Source organism: Ictalurus punctatus, unplaced genomic scaffold (genome assembly GCF_001660625.3).
Source record: "Ictalurus punctatus breed USDA103 unplaced genomic scaffold, Coco_2.0 tig00006879, whole genome shotgun sequence".
Taxonomy (NCBI): Eukaryota; Metazoa; Chordata; class Actinopteri; order Siluriformes; family Ictaluridae; genus Ictalurus; species Ictalurus punctatus.
The window spans coordinates 61,169-76,515 of record NW_026521124.1 but is presented as its reverse complement, the minus strand read 5'-3'; the positions used below and the strand labels follow the sequence as shown (position 1 = coordinate 76,515).

The 15,347-nt window shown below is 45.0% G+C and overlaps 55 non-coding genes across 55 annotated transcripts; all 55 read right to left on the bottom strand.

Moving 5' to 3' along the window:
- Positions 1 to 49: 49 nt before the first annotated feature.
- Positions 50 to 168, bottom strand: LOC128631710 (5S ribosomal RNA). Its single transcript, XR_008395879.1, has one exon. It is a non-coding gene; the product is annotated as a 5S ribosomal RNA (ribosomal RNA).
- A 151-nt stretch (positions 169 to 319) lies between these two features.
- On the bottom strand, positions 320 to 438 carry LOC128631709 (5S ribosomal RNA). The gene has a single exon (XR_008395878.1). It is a non-coding gene; the product is annotated as a 5S ribosomal RNA (ribosomal RNA).
- Positions 439 to 598: 160 nt separating this feature from the next.
- On the bottom strand, positions 599 to 717 carry LOC128631708 (5S ribosomal RNA). Its single transcript, XR_008395877.1, has one exon. It is a non-coding gene; the product is annotated as a 5S ribosomal RNA (ribosomal RNA).
- Positions 718 to 880: 163 nt separating this feature from the next.
- On the bottom strand, positions 881 to 999 carry LOC128631707 (5S ribosomal RNA). Its single transcript, XR_008395876.1, has one exon. It is a non-coding gene; the product is annotated as a 5S ribosomal RNA (ribosomal RNA).
- A 160-nt stretch (positions 1,000 to 1,159) lies between these two features.
- Positions 1,160 to 1,278, bottom strand: LOC128631706 (5S ribosomal RNA). Its single transcript, XR_008395875.1, has one exon. It is a non-coding gene; the product is annotated as a 5S ribosomal RNA (ribosomal RNA).
- Positions 1,279 to 1,438: 160 nt separating this feature from the next.
- LOC128631705 (5S ribosomal RNA) lies at positions 1,439 to 1,557 on the bottom strand. The gene has a single exon (XR_008395874.1). It is a non-coding gene; the product is annotated as a 5S ribosomal RNA (ribosomal RNA).
- Positions 1,558 to 1,724: 167 nt separating this feature from the next.
- Positions 1,725 to 1,843, bottom strand: LOC128631704 (5S ribosomal RNA). The gene has a single exon (XR_008395873.1). It is a non-coding gene; the product is annotated as a 5S ribosomal RNA (ribosomal RNA).
- A 156-nt stretch (positions 1,844 to 1,999) lies between these two features.
- On the bottom strand, positions 2,000 to 2,118 carry LOC128631702 (5S ribosomal RNA). The gene has a single exon (XR_008395871.1). It is a non-coding gene; the product is annotated as a 5S ribosomal RNA (ribosomal RNA).
- A 160-nt stretch (positions 2,119 to 2,278) lies between these two features.
- LOC128631701 (5S ribosomal RNA) lies at positions 2,279 to 2,397 on the bottom strand. The gene has a single exon (XR_008395870.1). It is a non-coding gene; the product is annotated as a 5S ribosomal RNA (ribosomal RNA).
- A 159-nt stretch (positions 2,398 to 2,556) lies between these two features.
- On the bottom strand, positions 2,557 to 2,675 carry LOC128631700 (5S ribosomal RNA). Its single transcript, XR_008395869.1, has one exon. It is a non-coding gene; the product is annotated as a 5S ribosomal RNA (ribosomal RNA).
- A 155-nt stretch (positions 2,676 to 2,830) lies between these two features.
- Positions 2,831 to 2,949, bottom strand: LOC128631699 (5S ribosomal RNA). The gene has a single exon (XR_008395868.1). It is a non-coding gene; the product is annotated as a 5S ribosomal RNA (ribosomal RNA).
- Positions 2,950 to 3,108: 159 nt separating this feature from the next.
- On the bottom strand, positions 3,109 to 3,227 carry LOC128631698 (5S ribosomal RNA). Its single transcript, XR_008395867.1, has one exon. It is a non-coding gene; the product is annotated as a 5S ribosomal RNA (ribosomal RNA).
- Positions 3,228 to 3,387: 160 nt separating this feature from the next.
- On the bottom strand, positions 3,388 to 3,506 carry LOC128631697 (5S ribosomal RNA). The gene has a single exon (XR_008395866.1). It is a non-coding gene; the product is annotated as a 5S ribosomal RNA (ribosomal RNA).
- Positions 3,507 to 3,658: 152 nt separating this feature from the next.
- LOC128631696 (5S ribosomal RNA) lies at positions 3,659 to 3,777 on the bottom strand. Its single transcript, XR_008395865.1, has one exon. It is a non-coding gene; the product is annotated as a 5S ribosomal RNA (ribosomal RNA).
- Positions 3,778 to 3,941: 164 nt separating this feature from the next.
- On the bottom strand, positions 3,942 to 4,060 carry LOC128631695 (5S ribosomal RNA). The gene has a single exon (XR_008395864.1). It is a non-coding gene; the product is annotated as a 5S ribosomal RNA (ribosomal RNA).
- A 159-nt stretch (positions 4,061 to 4,219) lies between these two features.
- On the bottom strand, positions 4,220 to 4,338 carry LOC128631694 (5S ribosomal RNA). The gene has a single exon (XR_008395863.1). It is a non-coding gene; the product is annotated as a 5S ribosomal RNA (ribosomal RNA).
- A 160-nt stretch (positions 4,339 to 4,498) lies between these two features.
- On the bottom strand, positions 4,499 to 4,617 carry LOC128631693 (5S ribosomal RNA). The gene has a single exon (XR_008395862.1). It is a non-coding gene; the product is annotated as a 5S ribosomal RNA (ribosomal RNA).
- A 160-nt stretch (positions 4,618 to 4,777) lies between these two features.
- Positions 4,778 to 4,896, bottom strand: LOC128631691 (5S ribosomal RNA). Its single transcript, XR_008395860.1, has one exon. It is a non-coding gene; the product is annotated as a 5S ribosomal RNA (ribosomal RNA).
- Positions 4,897 to 5,052: 156 nt separating this feature from the next.
- LOC128631690 (5S ribosomal RNA) lies at positions 5,053 to 5,171 on the bottom strand. The gene has a single exon (XR_008395859.1). It is a non-coding gene; the product is annotated as a 5S ribosomal RNA (ribosomal RNA).
- A 164-nt stretch (positions 5,172 to 5,335) lies between these two features.
- Positions 5,336 to 5,454, bottom strand: LOC128631689 (5S ribosomal RNA). Its single transcript, XR_008395858.1, has one exon. It is a non-coding gene; the product is annotated as a 5S ribosomal RNA (ribosomal RNA).
- A 158-nt stretch (positions 5,455 to 5,612) lies between these two features.
- On the bottom strand, positions 5,613 to 5,731 carry LOC128631688 (5S ribosomal RNA). The gene has a single exon (XR_008395857.1). It is a non-coding gene; the product is annotated as a 5S ribosomal RNA (ribosomal RNA).
- Positions 5,732 to 5,895: 164 nt separating this feature from the next.
- On the bottom strand, positions 5,896 to 6,014 carry LOC128631687 (5S ribosomal RNA). Its single transcript, XR_008395856.1, has one exon. It is a non-coding gene; the product is annotated as a 5S ribosomal RNA (ribosomal RNA).
- Positions 6,015 to 6,174: 160 nt separating this feature from the next.
- Positions 6,175 to 6,293, bottom strand: LOC128631685 (5S ribosomal RNA). The gene has a single exon (XR_008395854.1). It is a non-coding gene; the product is annotated as a 5S ribosomal RNA (ribosomal RNA).
- A 164-nt stretch (positions 6,294 to 6,457) lies between these two features.
- LOC128631684 (5S ribosomal RNA) lies at positions 6,458 to 6,576 on the bottom strand. The gene has a single exon (XR_008395853.1). It is a non-coding gene; the product is annotated as a 5S ribosomal RNA (ribosomal RNA).
- A 164-nt stretch (positions 6,577 to 6,740) lies between these two features.
- On the bottom strand, positions 6,741 to 6,859 carry LOC128631683 (5S ribosomal RNA). The gene has a single exon (XR_008395852.1). It is a non-coding gene; the product is annotated as a 5S ribosomal RNA (ribosomal RNA).
- Positions 6,860 to 7,017: 158 nt separating this feature from the next.
- On the bottom strand, positions 7,018 to 7,136 carry LOC128631682 (5S ribosomal RNA). Its single transcript, XR_008395851.1, has one exon. It is a non-coding gene; the product is annotated as a 5S ribosomal RNA (ribosomal RNA).
- Positions 7,137 to 7,299: 163 nt separating this feature from the next.
- Positions 7,300 to 7,418, bottom strand: LOC128631681 (5S ribosomal RNA). Its single transcript, XR_008395850.1, has one exon. It is a non-coding gene; the product is annotated as a 5S ribosomal RNA (ribosomal RNA).
- Positions 7,419 to 7,578: 160 nt separating this feature from the next.
- On the bottom strand, positions 7,579 to 7,697 carry LOC128631679 (5S ribosomal RNA). Its single transcript, XR_008395848.1, has one exon. It is a non-coding gene; the product is annotated as a 5S ribosomal RNA (ribosomal RNA).
- A 160-nt stretch (positions 7,698 to 7,857) lies between these two features.
- Positions 7,858 to 7,976, bottom strand: LOC128631678 (5S ribosomal RNA). Its single transcript, XR_008395847.1, has one exon. It is a non-coding gene; the product is annotated as a 5S ribosomal RNA (ribosomal RNA).
- Positions 7,977 to 8,136: 160 nt separating this feature from the next.
- Positions 8,137 to 8,255, bottom strand: LOC128631677 (5S ribosomal RNA). Its single transcript, XR_008395846.1, has one exon. It is a non-coding gene; the product is annotated as a 5S ribosomal RNA (ribosomal RNA).
- Positions 8,256 to 8,411: 156 nt separating this feature from the next.
- Positions 8,412 to 8,530, bottom strand: LOC128631676 (5S ribosomal RNA). The gene has a single exon (XR_008395845.1). It is a non-coding gene; the product is annotated as a 5S ribosomal RNA (ribosomal RNA).
- Positions 8,531 to 8,692: 162 nt separating this feature from the next.
- LOC128631675 (5S ribosomal RNA) lies at positions 8,693 to 8,811 on the bottom strand. The gene has a single exon (XR_008395844.1). It is a non-coding gene; the product is annotated as a 5S ribosomal RNA (ribosomal RNA).
- A 156-nt stretch (positions 8,812 to 8,967) lies between these two features.
- On the bottom strand, positions 8,968 to 9,086 carry LOC128631674 (5S ribosomal RNA). Its single transcript, XR_008395843.1, has one exon. It is a non-coding gene; the product is annotated as a 5S ribosomal RNA (ribosomal RNA).
- Positions 9,087 to 9,244: 158 nt separating this feature from the next.
- On the bottom strand, positions 9,245 to 9,363 carry LOC128631673 (5S ribosomal RNA). Its single transcript, XR_008395842.1, has one exon. It is a non-coding gene; the product is annotated as a 5S ribosomal RNA (ribosomal RNA).
- A 159-nt stretch (positions 9,364 to 9,522) lies between these two features.
- On the bottom strand, positions 9,523 to 9,641 carry LOC128631672 (5S ribosomal RNA). Its single transcript, XR_008395841.1, has one exon. It is a non-coding gene; the product is annotated as a 5S ribosomal RNA (ribosomal RNA).
- Positions 9,642 to 9,801: 160 nt separating this feature from the next.
- LOC128631671 (5S ribosomal RNA) lies at positions 9,802 to 9,920 on the bottom strand. The gene has a single exon (XR_008395840.1). It is a non-coding gene; the product is annotated as a 5S ribosomal RNA (ribosomal RNA).
- Positions 9,921 to 10,080: 160 nt separating this feature from the next.
- Positions 10,081 to 10,199, bottom strand: LOC128631670 (5S ribosomal RNA). The gene has a single exon (XR_008395839.1). It is a non-coding gene; the product is annotated as a 5S ribosomal RNA (ribosomal RNA).
- A 164-nt stretch (positions 10,200 to 10,363) lies between these two features.
- LOC128631668 (5S ribosomal RNA) lies at positions 10,364 to 10,482 on the bottom strand. Its single transcript, XR_008395837.1, has one exon. It is a non-coding gene; the product is annotated as a 5S ribosomal RNA (ribosomal RNA).
- A 152-nt stretch (positions 10,483 to 10,634) lies between these two features.
- Positions 10,635 to 10,753, bottom strand: LOC128631667 (5S ribosomal RNA). Its single transcript, XR_008395836.1, has one exon. It is a non-coding gene; the product is annotated as a 5S ribosomal RNA (ribosomal RNA).
- Positions 10,754 to 10,903: 150 nt separating this feature from the next.
- LOC128631666 (5S ribosomal RNA) lies at positions 10,904 to 11,022 on the bottom strand. Its single transcript, XR_008395835.1, has one exon. It is a non-coding gene; the product is annotated as a 5S ribosomal RNA (ribosomal RNA).
- A 164-nt stretch (positions 11,023 to 11,186) lies between these two features.
- On the bottom strand, positions 11,187 to 11,305 carry LOC128631665 (5S ribosomal RNA). Its single transcript, XR_008395834.1, has one exon. It is a non-coding gene; the product is annotated as a 5S ribosomal RNA (ribosomal RNA).
- Positions 11,306 to 11,465: 160 nt separating this feature from the next.
- Positions 11,466 to 11,584, bottom strand: LOC128631664 (5S ribosomal RNA). The gene has a single exon (XR_008395833.1). It is a non-coding gene; the product is annotated as a 5S ribosomal RNA (ribosomal RNA).
- Positions 11,585 to 11,739: 155 nt separating this feature from the next.
- Positions 11,740 to 11,858, bottom strand: LOC128631663 (5S ribosomal RNA). Its single transcript, XR_008395832.1, has one exon. It is a non-coding gene; the product is annotated as a 5S ribosomal RNA (ribosomal RNA).
- A 164-nt stretch (positions 11,859 to 12,022) lies between these two features.
- Positions 12,023 to 12,141, bottom strand: LOC128631662 (5S ribosomal RNA). The gene has a single exon (XR_008395831.1). It is a non-coding gene; the product is annotated as a 5S ribosomal RNA (ribosomal RNA).
- Positions 12,142 to 12,297: 156 nt separating this feature from the next.
- Positions 12,298 to 12,416, bottom strand: LOC128631661 (5S ribosomal RNA). The gene has a single exon (XR_008395830.1). It is a non-coding gene; the product is annotated as a 5S ribosomal RNA (ribosomal RNA).
- Positions 12,417 to 12,576: 160 nt separating this feature from the next.
- LOC128631660 (5S ribosomal RNA) lies at positions 12,577 to 12,695 on the bottom strand. Its single transcript, XR_008395829.1, has one exon. It is a non-coding gene; the product is annotated as a 5S ribosomal RNA (ribosomal RNA).
- A 166-nt stretch (positions 12,696 to 12,861) lies between these two features.
- Positions 12,862 to 12,980, bottom strand: LOC128631659 (5S ribosomal RNA). The gene has a single exon (XR_008395828.1). It is a non-coding gene; the product is annotated as a 5S ribosomal RNA (ribosomal RNA).
- A 156-nt stretch (positions 12,981 to 13,136) lies between these two features.
- LOC128631657 (5S ribosomal RNA) lies at positions 13,137 to 13,255 on the bottom strand. Its single transcript, XR_008395826.1, has one exon. It is a non-coding gene; the product is annotated as a 5S ribosomal RNA (ribosomal RNA).
- Positions 13,256 to 13,419: 164 nt separating this feature from the next.
- On the bottom strand, positions 13,420 to 13,538 carry LOC128631656 (5S ribosomal RNA). The gene has a single exon (XR_008395825.1). It is a non-coding gene; the product is annotated as a 5S ribosomal RNA (ribosomal RNA).
- A 160-nt stretch (positions 13,539 to 13,698) lies between these two features.
- Positions 13,699 to 13,817, bottom strand: LOC128631655 (5S ribosomal RNA). The gene has a single exon (XR_008395824.1). It is a non-coding gene; the product is annotated as a 5S ribosomal RNA (ribosomal RNA).
- Positions 13,818 to 13,977: 160 nt separating this feature from the next.
- LOC128631654 (5S ribosomal RNA) lies at positions 13,978 to 14,096 on the bottom strand. The gene has a single exon (XR_008395823.1). It is a non-coding gene; the product is annotated as a 5S ribosomal RNA (ribosomal RNA).
- Positions 14,097 to 14,247: 151 nt separating this feature from the next.
- On the bottom strand, positions 14,248 to 14,366 carry LOC128631653 (5S ribosomal RNA). The gene has a single exon (XR_008395822.1). It is a non-coding gene; the product is annotated as a 5S ribosomal RNA (ribosomal RNA).
- A 156-nt stretch (positions 14,367 to 14,522) lies between these two features.
- On the bottom strand, positions 14,523 to 14,641 carry LOC128631652 (5S ribosomal RNA). Its single transcript, XR_008395821.1, has one exon. It is a non-coding gene; the product is annotated as a 5S ribosomal RNA (ribosomal RNA).
- A 160-nt stretch (positions 14,642 to 14,801) lies between these two features.
- Positions 14,802 to 14,920, bottom strand: LOC128631651 (5S ribosomal RNA). Its single transcript, XR_008395820.1, has one exon. It is a non-coding gene; the product is annotated as a 5S ribosomal RNA (ribosomal RNA).
- A 164-nt stretch (positions 14,921 to 15,084) lies between these two features.
- Positions 15,085 to 15,203, bottom strand: LOC128631650 (5S ribosomal RNA). The gene has a single exon (XR_008395819.1). It is a non-coding gene; the product is annotated as a 5S ribosomal RNA (ribosomal RNA).
- Between the last annotated feature and the right edge of the window lie 144 nt (positions 15,204 to 15,347).

Genomic DNA, 15,347 nt, shown 5'->3' with positions numbered 1-15,347 from the left:
CAAAACAGGATGTTGTGCAGAGGCCATGAAAACACTGATCCAAATAAAAAGCTTACAGCACCTAGTATTCCCATTCAGTCTCCCAACCGAGTACTAACCAGGCCCAACTCTGCTTTGCTTCCGAGTTCAGATGAGATCAGGCTTTTTCAGAGTGGTATGGCCGTAAGCGAAAGCTGACCCCAAATGGGGCCTATTTAAATAGTGTAATGACTGACTGACTGACTGATTGATTGATTGGGTCCCCTTCAAACCTGTGTCCAACCTTTATCCCAAAACAGGATGTTGTGCAGAGGCCATGAAAACACTGATCCAAATAAAAAGCTTACAGCACCTAGTATTCCCATTCAGTCTCCCAACCGAGTACTAACCAGGCCCAACTCTGCTTTGCTTCCGAGTTCAGATGAGATCAGGCTTTTTCAGAGTGGTATGGCCGTAAGCGAAAGCTGACCCCAAATGGGGCCTATTTAAATAGTGTAATCAAAAGACTGACTGACTGACTGATTGATTGATTGATTGGGTCCCCTTCAAACCTGTGTCCAACCTTTATCCCAAAACAGGATGTTGTGCAGAGGCCATGAAAACACTGATCCAAATAAAAAGCTTACAGCACCTAGTATTCCCATTCAGTCTCCCAACCGAGTACTAACCAGGCCCAACTCTGCTTTGCTTCCGAGTTCAGATGAGATCAGGCTTTTTCAGAGTGGTATGGCCGTAAGCGAAAGCTGACCCCAAATGGGGCCTATTTAAATAGTGTAATCAAAAACTGACTGACTGACTGATTGATTGATTGATTGATTGGGTCCCCTTCAAACCTGTGTCCAACCTTTATCCCAAAACAGGATGTTGTGCAGAGGCCATGAAAACACTGATCCAAATAAAAAGCTTACAGCACCTAGTATTCCCATTCAGTCTCCCAACCGAGTACTAACCAGGCCCAACTCTGCTTTGCTTCCGAGTTCAGATGAGATCAGGCTTTTTCAGAGTGGTATGGCCGTAAGCGAAAGCTGACCCCAAATGGGGCCTATTTAAATAGTGTAATCAAAAGACTGACTGACTGACTGACTGATTGATTGATTGGGTCCCCTTCAAACCTGTGTCCAACCTTTATCCCAAAACAGGATGTTGTGCAGAGGCCATGAAAACACTGATCCAAATAAAAAGCTTACAGCACCTAGTATTCCCATTCAGTCTCCCAACCGAGTACTAACCAGGCCCAACTCTGCTTTGCTTCCGAGTTCAGATGAGATCAGGCTTTTTCAGAGTGGTATGGCCGTAAGCGAAAGCTGACCCCAAATGGGGCCTATTTAAATAGTGTAATCAAAAGACTGACTGACTGACTGATTGATTGATTGATTGGGTCCCCTTCAAACCTGTGTCCAACCTTTATCCCAAAACAGGATGTTGTGCAGAGGCCATGAAAACACTGATCCAAATAAAAAGCTTACAGCACCTAGTATTCCCATTCAGTCTCCCAACCGAGTACTAACCAGGCCCAACTCTGCTTTGCTTCCGAGTTCAGATGAGATCAGGCTTTTTCAGAGTGGTATGGCCGTAAGCGAAAGCTGACCCCAAATGGGGCCTATTTAAATAGTGTAATCAAAAGACTGACTGACTGACTGACTGATGACTGATTGATTGATTGGGTCCCCTTCAAACCTGTGTCCAACCTTTATCCCAAAACAGGATGTTGTGCAGAGGCCATGAAAACACTGATCCAAATAAAAAGCTTACAGCACCTAGTATTCCCATTCAGTCTCCCAACCGAGTACTAACCAGGCCCAACTCTGCTTTGCTTCCGAGTTCAGATGAGATCAGGCTTTTTCAGAGTGGTATGGCCGTAAGCGAAAGCTGACCCCAAATGGGGCCTATTTAAATAGTGTAATCAAAAGACTGACTGACTGATTGATTGATTGATTGGGTCCCCTTCAAACCTGTGTCCAACCTTTATCCCAAAACAGGATGTTGTGCAGAGGCCATGAAAACACTGATCCAAATAAAAAGCTTACAGCACCTAGTATTCCCATTCAGTCTCCCAACCGAGTACTAACCAGGCCCAACTCTGCTTTGCTTCCGAGTTCAGATGAGATCAGGCTTTTTCAGAGTGGTATGGCCGTAAGCGAAAGCTGACCCCAAATGGGGCCTATTTAAATAGTGTAATCAAAAGACTGACTGACTGACTGACTGATTGATTGATTGGGTCCCCTTCAAACCTGTGTCCAACCTTTATCCCAAAACAGGATGTTGTGCAGAGGCCATGAAAACACTGATCCAAATAAAAAGCTTACAGCACCTAGTATTCCCATTCAGTCTCCCAACCGAGTACTAACCAGGCCCAACTCTGCTTTGCTTCCGAGTTCAGATGAGATCAGGCTTTTTCAGAGTGGTATGGCCGTAAGCGAAAGCTGACCCCAAATGGGGCCTATTTAAATAGTGTAATCAAAAGACTGACTGACTGATGACTGATTGATTGATTGGGTCCCCTTCAAACCTGTGTCCAACCTTTATCCCAAAACAGGATGTTGTGCAGAGGCCATGAAAACACTGATCCAAATAAAAAGCTTACAGCACCTAGTATTCCCATTCAGTCTCCCAACCGAGTACTAACCAGGCCCAACTCTGCTTTGCTTCCGAGTTCAGATGAGATCAGGCTTTTTCAGAGTGGTATGGCCGTAAGCGAAAGCTGACCCCAAATGGGGCCTATTTAAATAGTGTAATCACTGACTGACTGACTGACTGATTGATTGATTGGGTCCCCTTCAAACCTGTGTCCAACCTTTATCCCAAAACAGGATGTTGTGCAGAGGCCATGAAAACACTGATCCAAATAAAAAGCTTACAGCACCTAGTATTCCCATTCAGTCTCCCAACCGAGTACTAACCAGGCCCAACTCTGCTTTGCTTCCGAGTTCAGATGAGATCAGGCTTTTTCAGAGTGGTATGGCCGTAAGCGAAAGCTGACCCCAAATGGGGCCTATTTAAATAGTGTAATCAAAAGACTGACTGACTGACTGACTGATTGATTGATTGGTCCCCTTCAAACCTGTGTCCAACCTTTATCCCAAAACAGGATGTTGTGCAGAGGCCATGAAAACACTGATCCAAATAAAAAGCTTACAGCACCTAGTATTCCCATTCAGTCTCCCAACCGAGTACTAACCAGGCCCAACTCTGCTTTGCTTCCGAGTTCAGATGAGATCAGGCTTTTTCAGAGTGGTATGGCCGTAAGCGAAAGCTGACCCCAAATGGGGCCTATTTAAATAGTGTAATCAAAAGACTGACTGACTGACTGACTGATTGATTGATTGGGTCCCCTTCAAACCTGTGTCCAACCTTTATCCCAAAACAGGATGTTGTGCAGAGGCCATGAAAACACTGATCCAAATAAAAAGCTTACAGCACCTAGTATTCCCATTCAGTCTCCCAACCGAGTACTAACCAGGCCCAACTCTGCTTTGCTTCCGAGTTCAGATGAGATCAGGCTTTTTCAGAGTGGTATGGCCGTAAGCGAAAGCTGACCCCAAATGGGGCCTATTTAAATAGTGTAATCAAAAGACTGACTGACTGATTGATTGATTGGGTCCCCTTCAAACCTGTGTCCAACCTTTATCCCAAAACAGGATGTTGTGCAGAGGCCATGAAAACACTGATCCAAATAAAAAGCTTACAGCACCTAGTATTCCCATTCAGTCTCCCAACCGAGTACTAACCAGGCCCAACTCTGCTTTGCTTCCGAGTTCAGATGAGATCAGGCTTTTTCAGAGTGGTATGGCCGTAAGCGAAAGCTGACCCCAAATGGGGCCTATTTAAATAGTGTAATCAAAAGACTGACTGACTGACTGACTGACTGATTGATTGATTGGGTCCCCTTCAAACCTGTGTCCAACCTTTATCCCAAAACAGGATGTTGTGCAGAGGCCATGAAAACACTGATCCAAATAAAAAGCTTACAGCACCTAGTATTCCCATTCAGTCTCCCAACCGAGTACTAACCAGGCCCAACTCTGCTTTGCTTCCGAGTTCAGATGAGATCAGGCTTTTTCAGAGTGGTATGGCCGTAAGCGAAAGCTGACCCCAAATGGGGCCTATTTAAATAGTGTAATCAAAGACTGACTGACTGACTGATTGATTGATTGATTGGGTCCCCTTCAAACCTGTGTCCAACCTTTATCCCAAAACAGGATGTTGTGCAGAGGCCATGAAAACACTGATCCAAATAAAAAGCTTACAGCACCTAGTATTCCCATTCAGTCTCCCAACCGAGTACTAACCAGGCCCAACTCTGCTTTGCTTCCGAGTTCAGATGAGATCAGGCTTTTTCAGAGTGGTATGGCCGTAAGCGAAAGCTGACCCCAAATGGGGCCTATTTAAATAGTGTAATCAAAAGACTGACTGACTGACTGATTGATTGATTGATTGGGTCCCCTTCAAACCTGTGTCCAACCTTTATCCCAAAACAGGATGTTGTGCAGAGGCCATGAAAACACTGATCCAAATAAAAAGCTTACAGCACCTAGTATTCCCATTCAGTCTCCCAACCGAGTACTAACCAGGCCCAACTCTGCTTTGCTTCCGAGTTCAGATGAGATCAGGCTTTTTCAGAGTGGTATGGCCGTAAGCGAAAGCTGACCCCAAATGGGGCCTATTTAAATAGTGTAATCAAAAGACTGACTGACTGACTGACTGATTGATTGATTGGGTCCCCTTCAAACCTGTGTCCAACCTTTATCCCAAAACAGGATGTTGTGCAGAGGCCATGAAAACACTGATCCAAATAAAAAGCTTACAGCACCTAGTATTCCCATTCAGTCTCCCAACCGAGTACTAACCAGGCCCAACTCTGCTTTGCTTCCGAGTTCAGATGAGATCAGGCTTTTTCAGAGTGGTATGGCCGTAAGCGAAAGCTGACCCCAAATGGGGCCTATTTAAATAGTGTAATCAAAAGACTGACTGACTGATTGATTGATTGATTGGGTCCCCTTCAAACCTGTGTCCAACCTTTATCCCAAAACAGGATGTTGTGCAGAGGCCATGAAAACACTGATCCAAATAAAAAGCTTACAGCACCTAGTATTCCCATTCAGTCTCCCAACCGAGTACTAACCAGGCCCAACTCTGCTTTGCTTCCGAGTTCAGATGAGATCAGGCTTTTTCAGAGTGGTATGGCCGTAAGCGAAAGCTGACCCCAAATGGGGCCTATTTAAATAGTGTAATCAAAAGACTGACTGACTGACTGACTGACTGATTGATTGATTGGGTCCCCTTCAAACCTGTGTCCAACCTTTATCCCAAAACAGGATGTTGTGCAGAGGCCATGAAAACACTGATCCAAATAAAAAGCTTACAGCACCTAGTATTCCCATTCAGTCTCCCAACCGAGTACTAACCAGGCCCAACTCTGCTTTGCTTCCGAGTTCAGATGAGATCAGGCTTTTTCAGAGTGGTATGGCCGTAAGCGAAAGCTGACCCCAAATGGGGCCTATTTAAATAGTGTAATCAAAAGACTGACTGACTGATGATGATTGATTGATTGGGTCCCCTTCAAACCTGTGTCCAACCTTTATCCCAAAACAGGATGTTGTGCAGAGGCCATGAAAACACTGATCCAAATAAAAAGCTTACAGCACCTAGTATTCCCATTCAGTCTCCCAACCGAGTACTAACCAGGCCCAACTCTGCTTTGCTTCCGAGTTCAGATGAGATCAGGCTTTTTCAGAGTGGTATGGCCGTAAGCGAAAGCTGACCCCAAATGGGGCCTATTTAAATAGTGTAATCAAAAGACTGACTGACTGACTGACTGACTGATTGATTGATTGGGTCCCCTTCAAACCTGTGTCCAACCTTTATCCCAAAACAGGATGTTGTGCAGAGGCCATGAAAACACTGATCCAAATAAAAAGCTTACAGCACCTAGTATTCCCATTCAGTCTCCCAACCGAGTACTAACCAGGCCCAACTCTGCTTTGCTTCCGAGTTCAGATGAGATCAGGCTTTTTCAGAGTGGTATGGCCGTAAGCGAAAGCTGACCCCAAATGGGGCCTATTTAAATAGTGTAATCAAAAGACTGACTGACTGATTGATTGATTGATTGATTGGGTCCCCTTCAAACCTGTGTCCAACCTTTATCCCAAAACAGGATGTTGTGCAGAGGCCATGAAAACACTGATCCAAATAAAAAGCTTACAGCACCTAGTATTCCCATTCAGTCTCCCAACCGAGTACTAACCAGGCCCAACTCTGCTTTGCTTCCGAGTTCAGATGAGATCAGGCTTTTTCAGAGTGGTATGGCCGTAAGCGAAAGCTGACCCCAAATGGGGCCTATTTAAATAGTGTAATCAAAAGACTGACTGACTGACTGACTGACTGATTGATTGATTGGGTCCCCTTCAAACCTGTGTCCAACCTTTATCCCAAAACAGGATGTTGTGCAGAGGCCATGAAAACACTGATCCAAATAAAAAGCTTACAGCACCTAGTATTCCCATTCAGTCTCCCAACCGAGTACTAACCAGGCCCAACTCTGCTTTGCTTCCGAGTTCAGATGAGATCAGGCTTTTTCAGAGTGGTATGGCCGTAAGCGAAAGCTGACCCCAAATGGGGCCTATTTAAATAGTGTAATCAAAAGACTGACTGACTGACTGACTGACTGATTGATTGATTGGGTCCCCTTCAAACCTGTGTCCAACCTTTATCCCAAAACAGGATGTTGTGCAGAGGCCATGAAAACACTGATCCAAATAAAAAGCTTACAGCACCTAGTATTCCCATTCAGTCTCCCAACCGAGTACTAACCAGGCCCAACTCTGCTTTGCTTCCGAGTTCAGATGAGATCAGGCTTTTTCAGAGTGGTATGGCCGTAAGCGAAAGCTGACCCCAAATGGGGCCTATTTAAATAGTGTAATCAAAACTGACTGACTGACTGATTGATTGATTGATTGGGTCCCCTTCAAACCTGTGTCCAACCTTTATCCCAAAACAGGATGTTGTGCAGAGGCCATGAAAACACTGATCCAAATAAAAAGCTTACAGCACCTAGTATTCCCATTCAGTCTCCCAACCGAGTACTAACCAGGCCCAACTCTGCTTTGCTTCCGAGTTCAGATGAGATCAGGCTTTTTCAGAGTGGTATGGCCGTAAGCGAAAGCTGACCCCAAATGGGGCCTATTTAAATAGTGTAATCACTGACTGACTGACTGACTGACTGACTGATTGATTGATTGGGTCCCCTTCAAACCTGTGTCCAACCTTTATCCCAAAACAGGATGTTGTGCAGAGGCCATGAAAACACTGATCCAAATAAAAAGCTTACAGCACCTAGTATTCCCATTCAGTCTCCCAACCGAGTACTAACCAGGCCCAACTCTGCTTTGCTTCCGAGTTCAGATGAGATCAGGCTTTTTCAGAGTGGTATGGCCGTAAGCGAAAGCTGACCCCAAATGGGGCCTATTTAAATAGTGTAATCAAAAGACTGACTGACTGACTGATTGATTGATTGATTGGGTCCCCTTCAAACCTGTGTCCAACCTTTATCCCAAAACAGGATGTTGTGCAGAGGCCATGAAAACACTGATCCAAATAAAAAGCTTACAGCACCTAGTATTCCCATTCAGTCTCCCAACCGAGTACTAACCAGGCCCAACTCTGCTTTGCTTCCGAGTTCAGATGAGATCAGGCTTTTTCAGAGTGGTATGGCCGTAAGCGAAAGCTGACCCCAAATGGGGCCTATTTAAATAGTGTAATCAAAAGACTGACTGACTGACTGATTGATTGATTGATTGGGTCCCCTTCAAACCTGTGTCCAACCTTTATCCCAAAACAGGATGTTGTGCAGAGGCCATGAAAACACTGATCCAAATAAAAAGCTTACAGCACCTAGTATTCCCATTCAGTCTCCCAACCGAGTACTAACCAGGCCCAACTCTGCTTTGCTTCCGAGTTCAGATGAGATCAGGCTTTTTCAGAGTGGTATGGCCGTAAGCGAAAGCTGACCCCAAATGGGGCCTATTTAAATAGTGTAATCAAAAGACTGACTGACTGACTGACTGATTGATTGATTGGGTCCCCTTCAAACCTGTGTCCAACCTTTATCCCAAAACAGGATGTTGTGCAGAGGCCATGAAAACACTGATCCAAATAAAAAGCTTACAGCACCTAGTATTCCCATTCAGTCTCCCAACCGAGTACTAACCAGGCCCAACTCTGCTTTGCTTCCGAGTTCAGATGAGATCAGGCTTTTTCAGAGTGGTATGGCCGTAAGCGAAAGCTGACCCCAAATGGGGCCTATTTAAATAGTGTAATCAAAAGACTGACTGACTGATTGATTGATTGATTGGGTCCCCTTCAAACCTGTGTCCAACCTTTATCCCAAAACAGGATGTTGTGCAGAGGCCATGAAAACACTGATCCAAATAAAAAGCTTACAGCACCTAGTATTCCCATTCAGTCTCCCAACCGAGTACTAACCAGGCCCAACTCTGCTTTGCTTCCGAGTTCAGATGAGATCAGGCTTTTTCAGAGTGGTATGGCCGTAAGCGAAAGCTGACCCCAAATGGGGCCTATTTAAATAGTGTAATCAAAACTGACTGACTGACTGACTGACTGATTGATTGATTGGGTCCCCTTCAAACCTGTGTCCAACCTTTATCCCAAAACAGGATGTTGTGCAGAGGCCATGAAAACACTGATCCAAATAAAAAGCTTACAGCACCTAGTATTCCCATTCAGTCTCCCAACCGAGTACTAACCAGGCCCAACTCTGCTTTGCTTCCGAGTTCAGATGAGATCAGGCTTTTTCAGAGTGGTATGGCCGTAAGCGAAAGCTGACCCCAAATGGGGCCTATTTAAATAGTGTAATCAAAAGACTGACTGACTGACTGATTGATTGATTGGGTCCCCTTCAAACCTGTGTCCAACCTTTATCCCAAAACAGGATGTTGTGCAGAGGCCATGAAAACACTGATCCAAATAAAAAGCTTACAGCACCTAGTATTCCCATTCAGTCTCCCAACCGAGTACTAACCAGGCCCAACTCTGCTTTGCTTCCGAGTTCAGATGAGATCAGGCTTTTTCAGAGTGGTATGGCCGTAAGCGAAAGCTGACCCCAAATGGGGCCTATTTAAATAGTGTAATCAAAACTGACTGACTGACTGACTGATTGATTGATTGGGTCCCCTTCAAACCTGTGTCCAACCTTTATCCCAAAACAGGATGTTGTGCAGAGGCCATGAAAACACTGATCCAAATAAAAAGCTTACAGCACCTAGTATTCCCATTCAGTCTCCCAACCGAGTACTAACCAGGCCCAACTCTGCTTTGCTTCCGAGTTCAGATGAGATCAGGCTTTTTCAGAGTGGTATGGCCGTAAGCGAAAGCTGACCCCAAATGGGGCCTATTTAAATAGTGTAATCAAAAGACTGACTGACTGATGACTGATTGATTGATTGGGTCCCCTTCAAACCTGTGTCCAACCTTTATCCCAAAACAGGATGTTGTGCAGAGGCCATGAAAACACTGATCCAAATAAAAAGCTTACAGCACCTAGTATTCCCATTCAGTCTCCCAACCGAGTACTAACCAGGCCCAACTCTGCTTTGCTTCCGAGTTCAGATGAGATCAGGCTTTTTCAGAGTGGTATGGCCGTAAGCGAAAGCTGACCCCAAATGGGGCCTATTTAAATAGTGTAATCAAAAGACTGACTGACTGACTGATTGATTGATTGATTGGGTCCCCTTCAAACCTGTGTCCAACCTTTATCCCAAAACAGGATGTTGTGCAGAGGCCATGAAAACACTGATCCAAATAAAAAGCTTACAGCACCTAGTATTCCCATTCAGTCTCCCAACCGAGTACTAACCAGGCCCAACTCTGCTTTGCTTCCGAGTTCAGATGAGATCAGGCTTTTTCAGAGTGGTATGGCCGTAAGCGAAAGCTGACCCCAAATGGGGCCTATTTAAATAGTGTAATCAAAAGACTGACTGACTGACTGACTGATTGATTGATTGGGTCCCCTTCAAACCTGTGTCCAACCTTTATCCCAAAACAGGATGTTGTGCAGAGGCCATGAAAACACTGATCCAAATAAAAAGCTTACAGCACCTAGTATTCCCATTCAGTCTCCCAACCGAGTACTAACCAGGCCCAACTCTGCTTTGCTTCCGAGTTCAGATGAGATCAGGCTTTTTCAGAGTGGTATGGCCGTAAGCGAAAGCTGACCCCAAATGGGGCCTATTTAAATAGTGTAATCAAAAGACTGACTGACTGACTGACTGACTGATTGATTGATTGGGTCCCCTTCAAACCTGTGTCCAACCTTTATCCCAAAACAGGATGTTGTGCAGAGGCCATGAAAACACTGATCCAAATAAAAAGCTTACAGCACCTAGTATTCCCATTCAGTCTCCCAACCGAGTACTAACCAGGCCCAACTCTGCTTTGCTTCCGAGTTCAGATGAGATCAGGCTTTTTCAGAGTGGTATGGCCGTAAGCGAAAGCTGACCCCAAATGGGGCCTATTTAAATAGTGTAATCAAAAGACTGACTGACTGACTGATTGATTGATTGTCCCCTTCAAACCTGTGTCCAACCTGATCCCCAAACAGGATGTTGTGCAGAGGCCATGAAAACACTGATCCAAATAAAAGCTTACAGCACCTAGTATTCCCATTCAGTCTCCCAACCGAGTACTAACCAGGCCCAACTCTGCTTTGCTTCCGAGTTCAGATGAGATCAGGCTTTTTCAGAGTGGTATGGCCGTAAGCGAAAGCTGACCCCAAATGGGGCCTATTTAAATTGTAATTGACTGACTGACTGACTGATTGATTGATTGGGTCCCCTTCAAACCTGTGTCCAACCTTTATCCCAAAACAGGATGTTGTGCAGAGGCCATGAAAACACTGATCCAAATAAAAAGCTTACAGCACCTAGTATTCCCATTCAGTCTCCCAACCGAGTACTAACCAGGCCCAACTCTGCTTTGCTTCCGAGTTCAGATGAGATCAGGCTTTTTCAGAGTGGTATGGCCGTAAGCGAAAGCTGACCCCAAATGGGGCCTATTTAAATAGTGTAATCAAAAGACTGACTGACTGACTGACTGACTGATTGATTGATTGGGTCCCCTTCAAACCTGTGTCCAACCTTTATCCCAAAACAGGATGTTGTGCAGAGGCCATGAAAACACTGATCCAAATAAAAAGCTTACAGCACCTAGTATTCCCATTCAGTCTCCCAACCGAGTACTAACCAGGCCCAACTCTGCTTTGCTTCCGAGTTCAGATGAGATCAGGCTTTTTCAGAGTGGTATGGCCGTAAGCGAAAGCTGACCCCAAATGGGGCCTATTTAAATAGTGTAATCAAAAGACTGACTGACTGACTGACTGATTGATTGATTGGGTCCCCTTCAAACCTGTGTCCAACCTTTATCCCAAAACAGGATGTTGTGCAGAGGCCATGAAAACACTGATCCAAATAAAAAGCTTACAGCACCTAGTATTCCCATTCAGTCTCCCAACCGAGTACTAACCAGGCCCAACTCTGCTTTGCTTCCGAGTTCAGATGAGATCAGGCTTTTTCAGAGTGGTATGGCCGTAAGCGAAAGCTGACCCCAAATGGGGCCTATTTAAATAGTGTAATCAAAAACTGACTGACTGACTGATTGATTGATTGGGTCCCCTTCAAACCTGTGTCCAACCTTTATCCCAAAACAGGATGTTGTGCAGAGGCCATGAAAACACTGATCCAAATAAAAAGCTTACAGCACCTAGTATTCCCATTCAGTCTCCCAACCGAGTACTAACCAGGCCCAACTCTGCTTTGCTTCCGAGTTCAGATGAGATCAGGCTTTTTCAGAGTGGTATGGCCGTAAGCGAAAGCTGACCCCAAATGGGGCCTATTTAAATAGTGTAATCAAAAGACTGACTGACTGACTGACTGACTGATTGATTGATTGGGTCCCCTTCAAACCTGTGTCCAACCTTTATCCCAAAACAGGATGTTGTGCAGAGGCCATGAAAACACTGATCCAAATAAAAAGCTTACAGCACCTAGTATTCCCATTCAGTCTCCCAACCGAGTACTAACCAGGCCCAACTCTGCTTTGCTTCCGAGTTCAGATGAGATCAGGCTTTTTCAGAGTGGTATGGCCGTAAGCGAAAGCTGACCCCAAATGGGGCCTATTTAAATAGTGTAATCAAAAGACTGACTGACTGACTGATTGATTGATTGGGTCCCCTTCAAACCTGTGTCCAACCTTTATCCCAAAACAGGATGTTGTGCAGAGGCCATGAAAACACTGATCCAAATAAAAAGCTTACAGCACCTAGTATTCCCATTCAGTCTCCCAACCGAGTACTAACCAGGCCCAACTCTGCTTTGCTTCCGAGTTCAGATGAGATCAGGCTTTTTCAGAGTGGTATGGCCGTAAGCGAAAGCTGACCCCAAATGGGGCCTATTTAAATAGTGTAATCAAAAGACTGACTGACTGACTGACTGATTGATTGATTGGGTCCCCTTCAAACCTGTGTCCAACCTTTATCCCAAAACAGGATGTTGTGCAGAGGCCATGAAAACACTGATCCAAATAAAAAGCTTACAGCACCTAGTATTCCCATTCAGTCTCCCAACCGAGTACTAACCAGGCCCAACTCTGCTTTGCTTCCGAGTTCAGATGAGATCAGGCTTTTTCAGAGTGGTATGGCCGTAAGCGAAAGCTGACCCCAAATGGGGCCTATTTAAATAGTGTAATCAAAACTGACTGACTGACTGACTGACTGATTGATTGATTGATTGGGTCCCCTTCAAACCTGTGTCCAACCTTTATCCCAAAACAGGATGTTGTGCAGAGGCCATGAAAACACTGATCCAAATAAAAAGCTTACAGCACCTAGTATTCCCATTCAGTCTCCCAACCGAGTACTAACCAGGCCCAACTCTGCTTTGCTTCCGAGTTCAGATGAGATCAGGCTTTTTCAGAGTGGTATGGCCGTAAGCGAAAGCTGACCCCAAATGGGGCCTATTTAAATAGTGTAATCAAAAGACTGACTGACTGATTGATTGATTGATTGGGTCCCCTTCAAACCTGTGTCCAACCTTTATCCCAAAACAGGATGTTGTGCAGAGGCCATGAAAACACTGATCCAAATAAAAAGCTTACAGCACCTAGTATTCCCATTCAGTCTCCCAACCGAGTACTAACCAGGCCCAACTCTGCTTTGCTTCCGAGTTCAGATGAGATCAGGCTTTTTCAGAGTGGTATGGCCGTAAGCGAAAGCTGACCCCAAATGGGGCCTATTTAAATAGTGTAATCAAAAGACTGACTGACTGACTGACTGATTGATTGATTGATTGGGTCCCCTTCAAACCTGTGTCCAACCTTTATCCCAAAACAGGATGTTGTGCAGAGGCCATGAAAACACTGATCCAAATAAAAAGCTTACAGCACCTAGTATTCCCATTCAGTCTCCCAACCGAGTACTAACCAGGCCCAACTCTGCTTTGCTTCCGAGTTCAGATGAGATCAGGCTTTTTCAGAGTGGTATGGCCGTAAGCGAAAGCTGACCCCAAATGGGGCCTATTTAAATAGTGTAATCAAAAGACTGACTGACTGACTGATTGATTGATTGATTGGGTCCCCTTCAAACCTGTGTCCAACCTTTATCCCAAAACAGGATGTTGTGCAGAGGCCATGAAAACACTGATCCAAATAAAAAGCTTACAGCACCTAGTATTCCCATTCAGTCTCCCAACCGAGTACTAACCAGGCCCAACTCTGCTTTGCTTCCGAGTTCAGATGAGATCAGGCTTTTTCAGAGTGGTATGGCCGTAAGCGAAAGCTGACCCCAAATGGGGCCTATTTAAATAGTGTAATCAAAAGACTGACTGACTGACTGACTGATTGATTGATTGGGTCCCCTTCAAACCTGTGTCCAACCTTTATCCCAAAACAGGATGTTGTGCAGAGGCCATGAAAACACTGATCCAAATAAAAAGCTTACAGCACCTAGTATTCCCATTCAGTCTCCCAACCGAGTACTAACCAGGCCCAACTCTGCTTTGCTTCCGAGTTCAGATGAGATCAGGCTTTTTCAGAGTGGTATGGCCGTAAGCGAAAGCTGACCCCAAATGGGGCCTATTTAAATAGTGTAATCAAAAGACTGACTGACTGACTGACTGATTGATTGATTTCAAACCTGTGTCCAACCTTTATCCCAAAACAGGATGTTGTGCAGAGGCCATGAAAACACTGATCCAAATAAAAAGCTTACAGCACCTAGTATTCCCATTCAGTCTCCCAACCGAGTACTAACCAGGCCCAACTCTGCTTTGCTTCCGAGTTCAGATGAGATCAGGCTTTTTCAGAGTGGTATGGCCGTAAGCGAAAGCTGACCCCAAATGGGGCCTATTTAAATAGTGTAATCAAAAGACTGACTGACTGACTGATTGATTGATTGGGTCCCCTTCAAACCTGTGTCCAACCTTTATCCCAAAACAGGATGTTGTGCAGAGGCCATGAAAACACTGATCCAAATAAAAAGCTTACAGCACCTAGTATTCCCATTCAGTCTCCCAACCGAGTACTAACCAGGCCCAACTCTGCTTTGCTTCCGAGTTCAGATGAGATCAGGCTTTTTCAGAGTGGTATGGCCGTAAGCGAAAGCTGACCCCAAATGGGGCCTATTTAAATAGTGTAATCAAAAGACTGACTGACTGACTGACTGATTGATTGATTGGGTCCCCTTCAAACCTGTGTCCAACCTTTATCCCAAAACAGGATGTTGTGCAGAGGCCATGAAAACACTGATCCAAATAAAAAGCTTACAGCACCTAGTATTCCCATTCAGTCTCCCAACCGAGTACTAACCAGGCCCAACTCTGCTTTGCTTCCGAGTTCAGATGAGATCAGGCTTTTTCAGAGTGGTATGGCCGTAAGCGAAAGCTGACCCCAAATGGGGCCTATTTAAATAGTGTAATCAAAAGACTGACTGACTGACTGACTGACTGATTGATTGATTGGGTCCCCTTCAAACCTGTGTCCAACCTTTATCCCAAAACAGGATGTTGTGCAGAGGCCATGAAAACACTGATCCAAATAAAAAGCTTACAGCACCTAGTATTCCCATTCAGTCTCCCAACCGAGTACTAACCAGGCCCAACTCTGCTTTGCTTCCGAGTTCAGATGAGATCAGGCTTTTTCAGAGTGGTATGGCCGTAAGCGAAAGCTGACCCCAAATGGGGCCTATTTAAATAGTGTAATCAAAAGACTGACTGACTGATTGATTGATTGGGTCCCCTTCAAACCTGTGTCCAACCTTTATCCCAAAACAGGATGTTGTGCAGAGGCCATGAAAACACTGATCC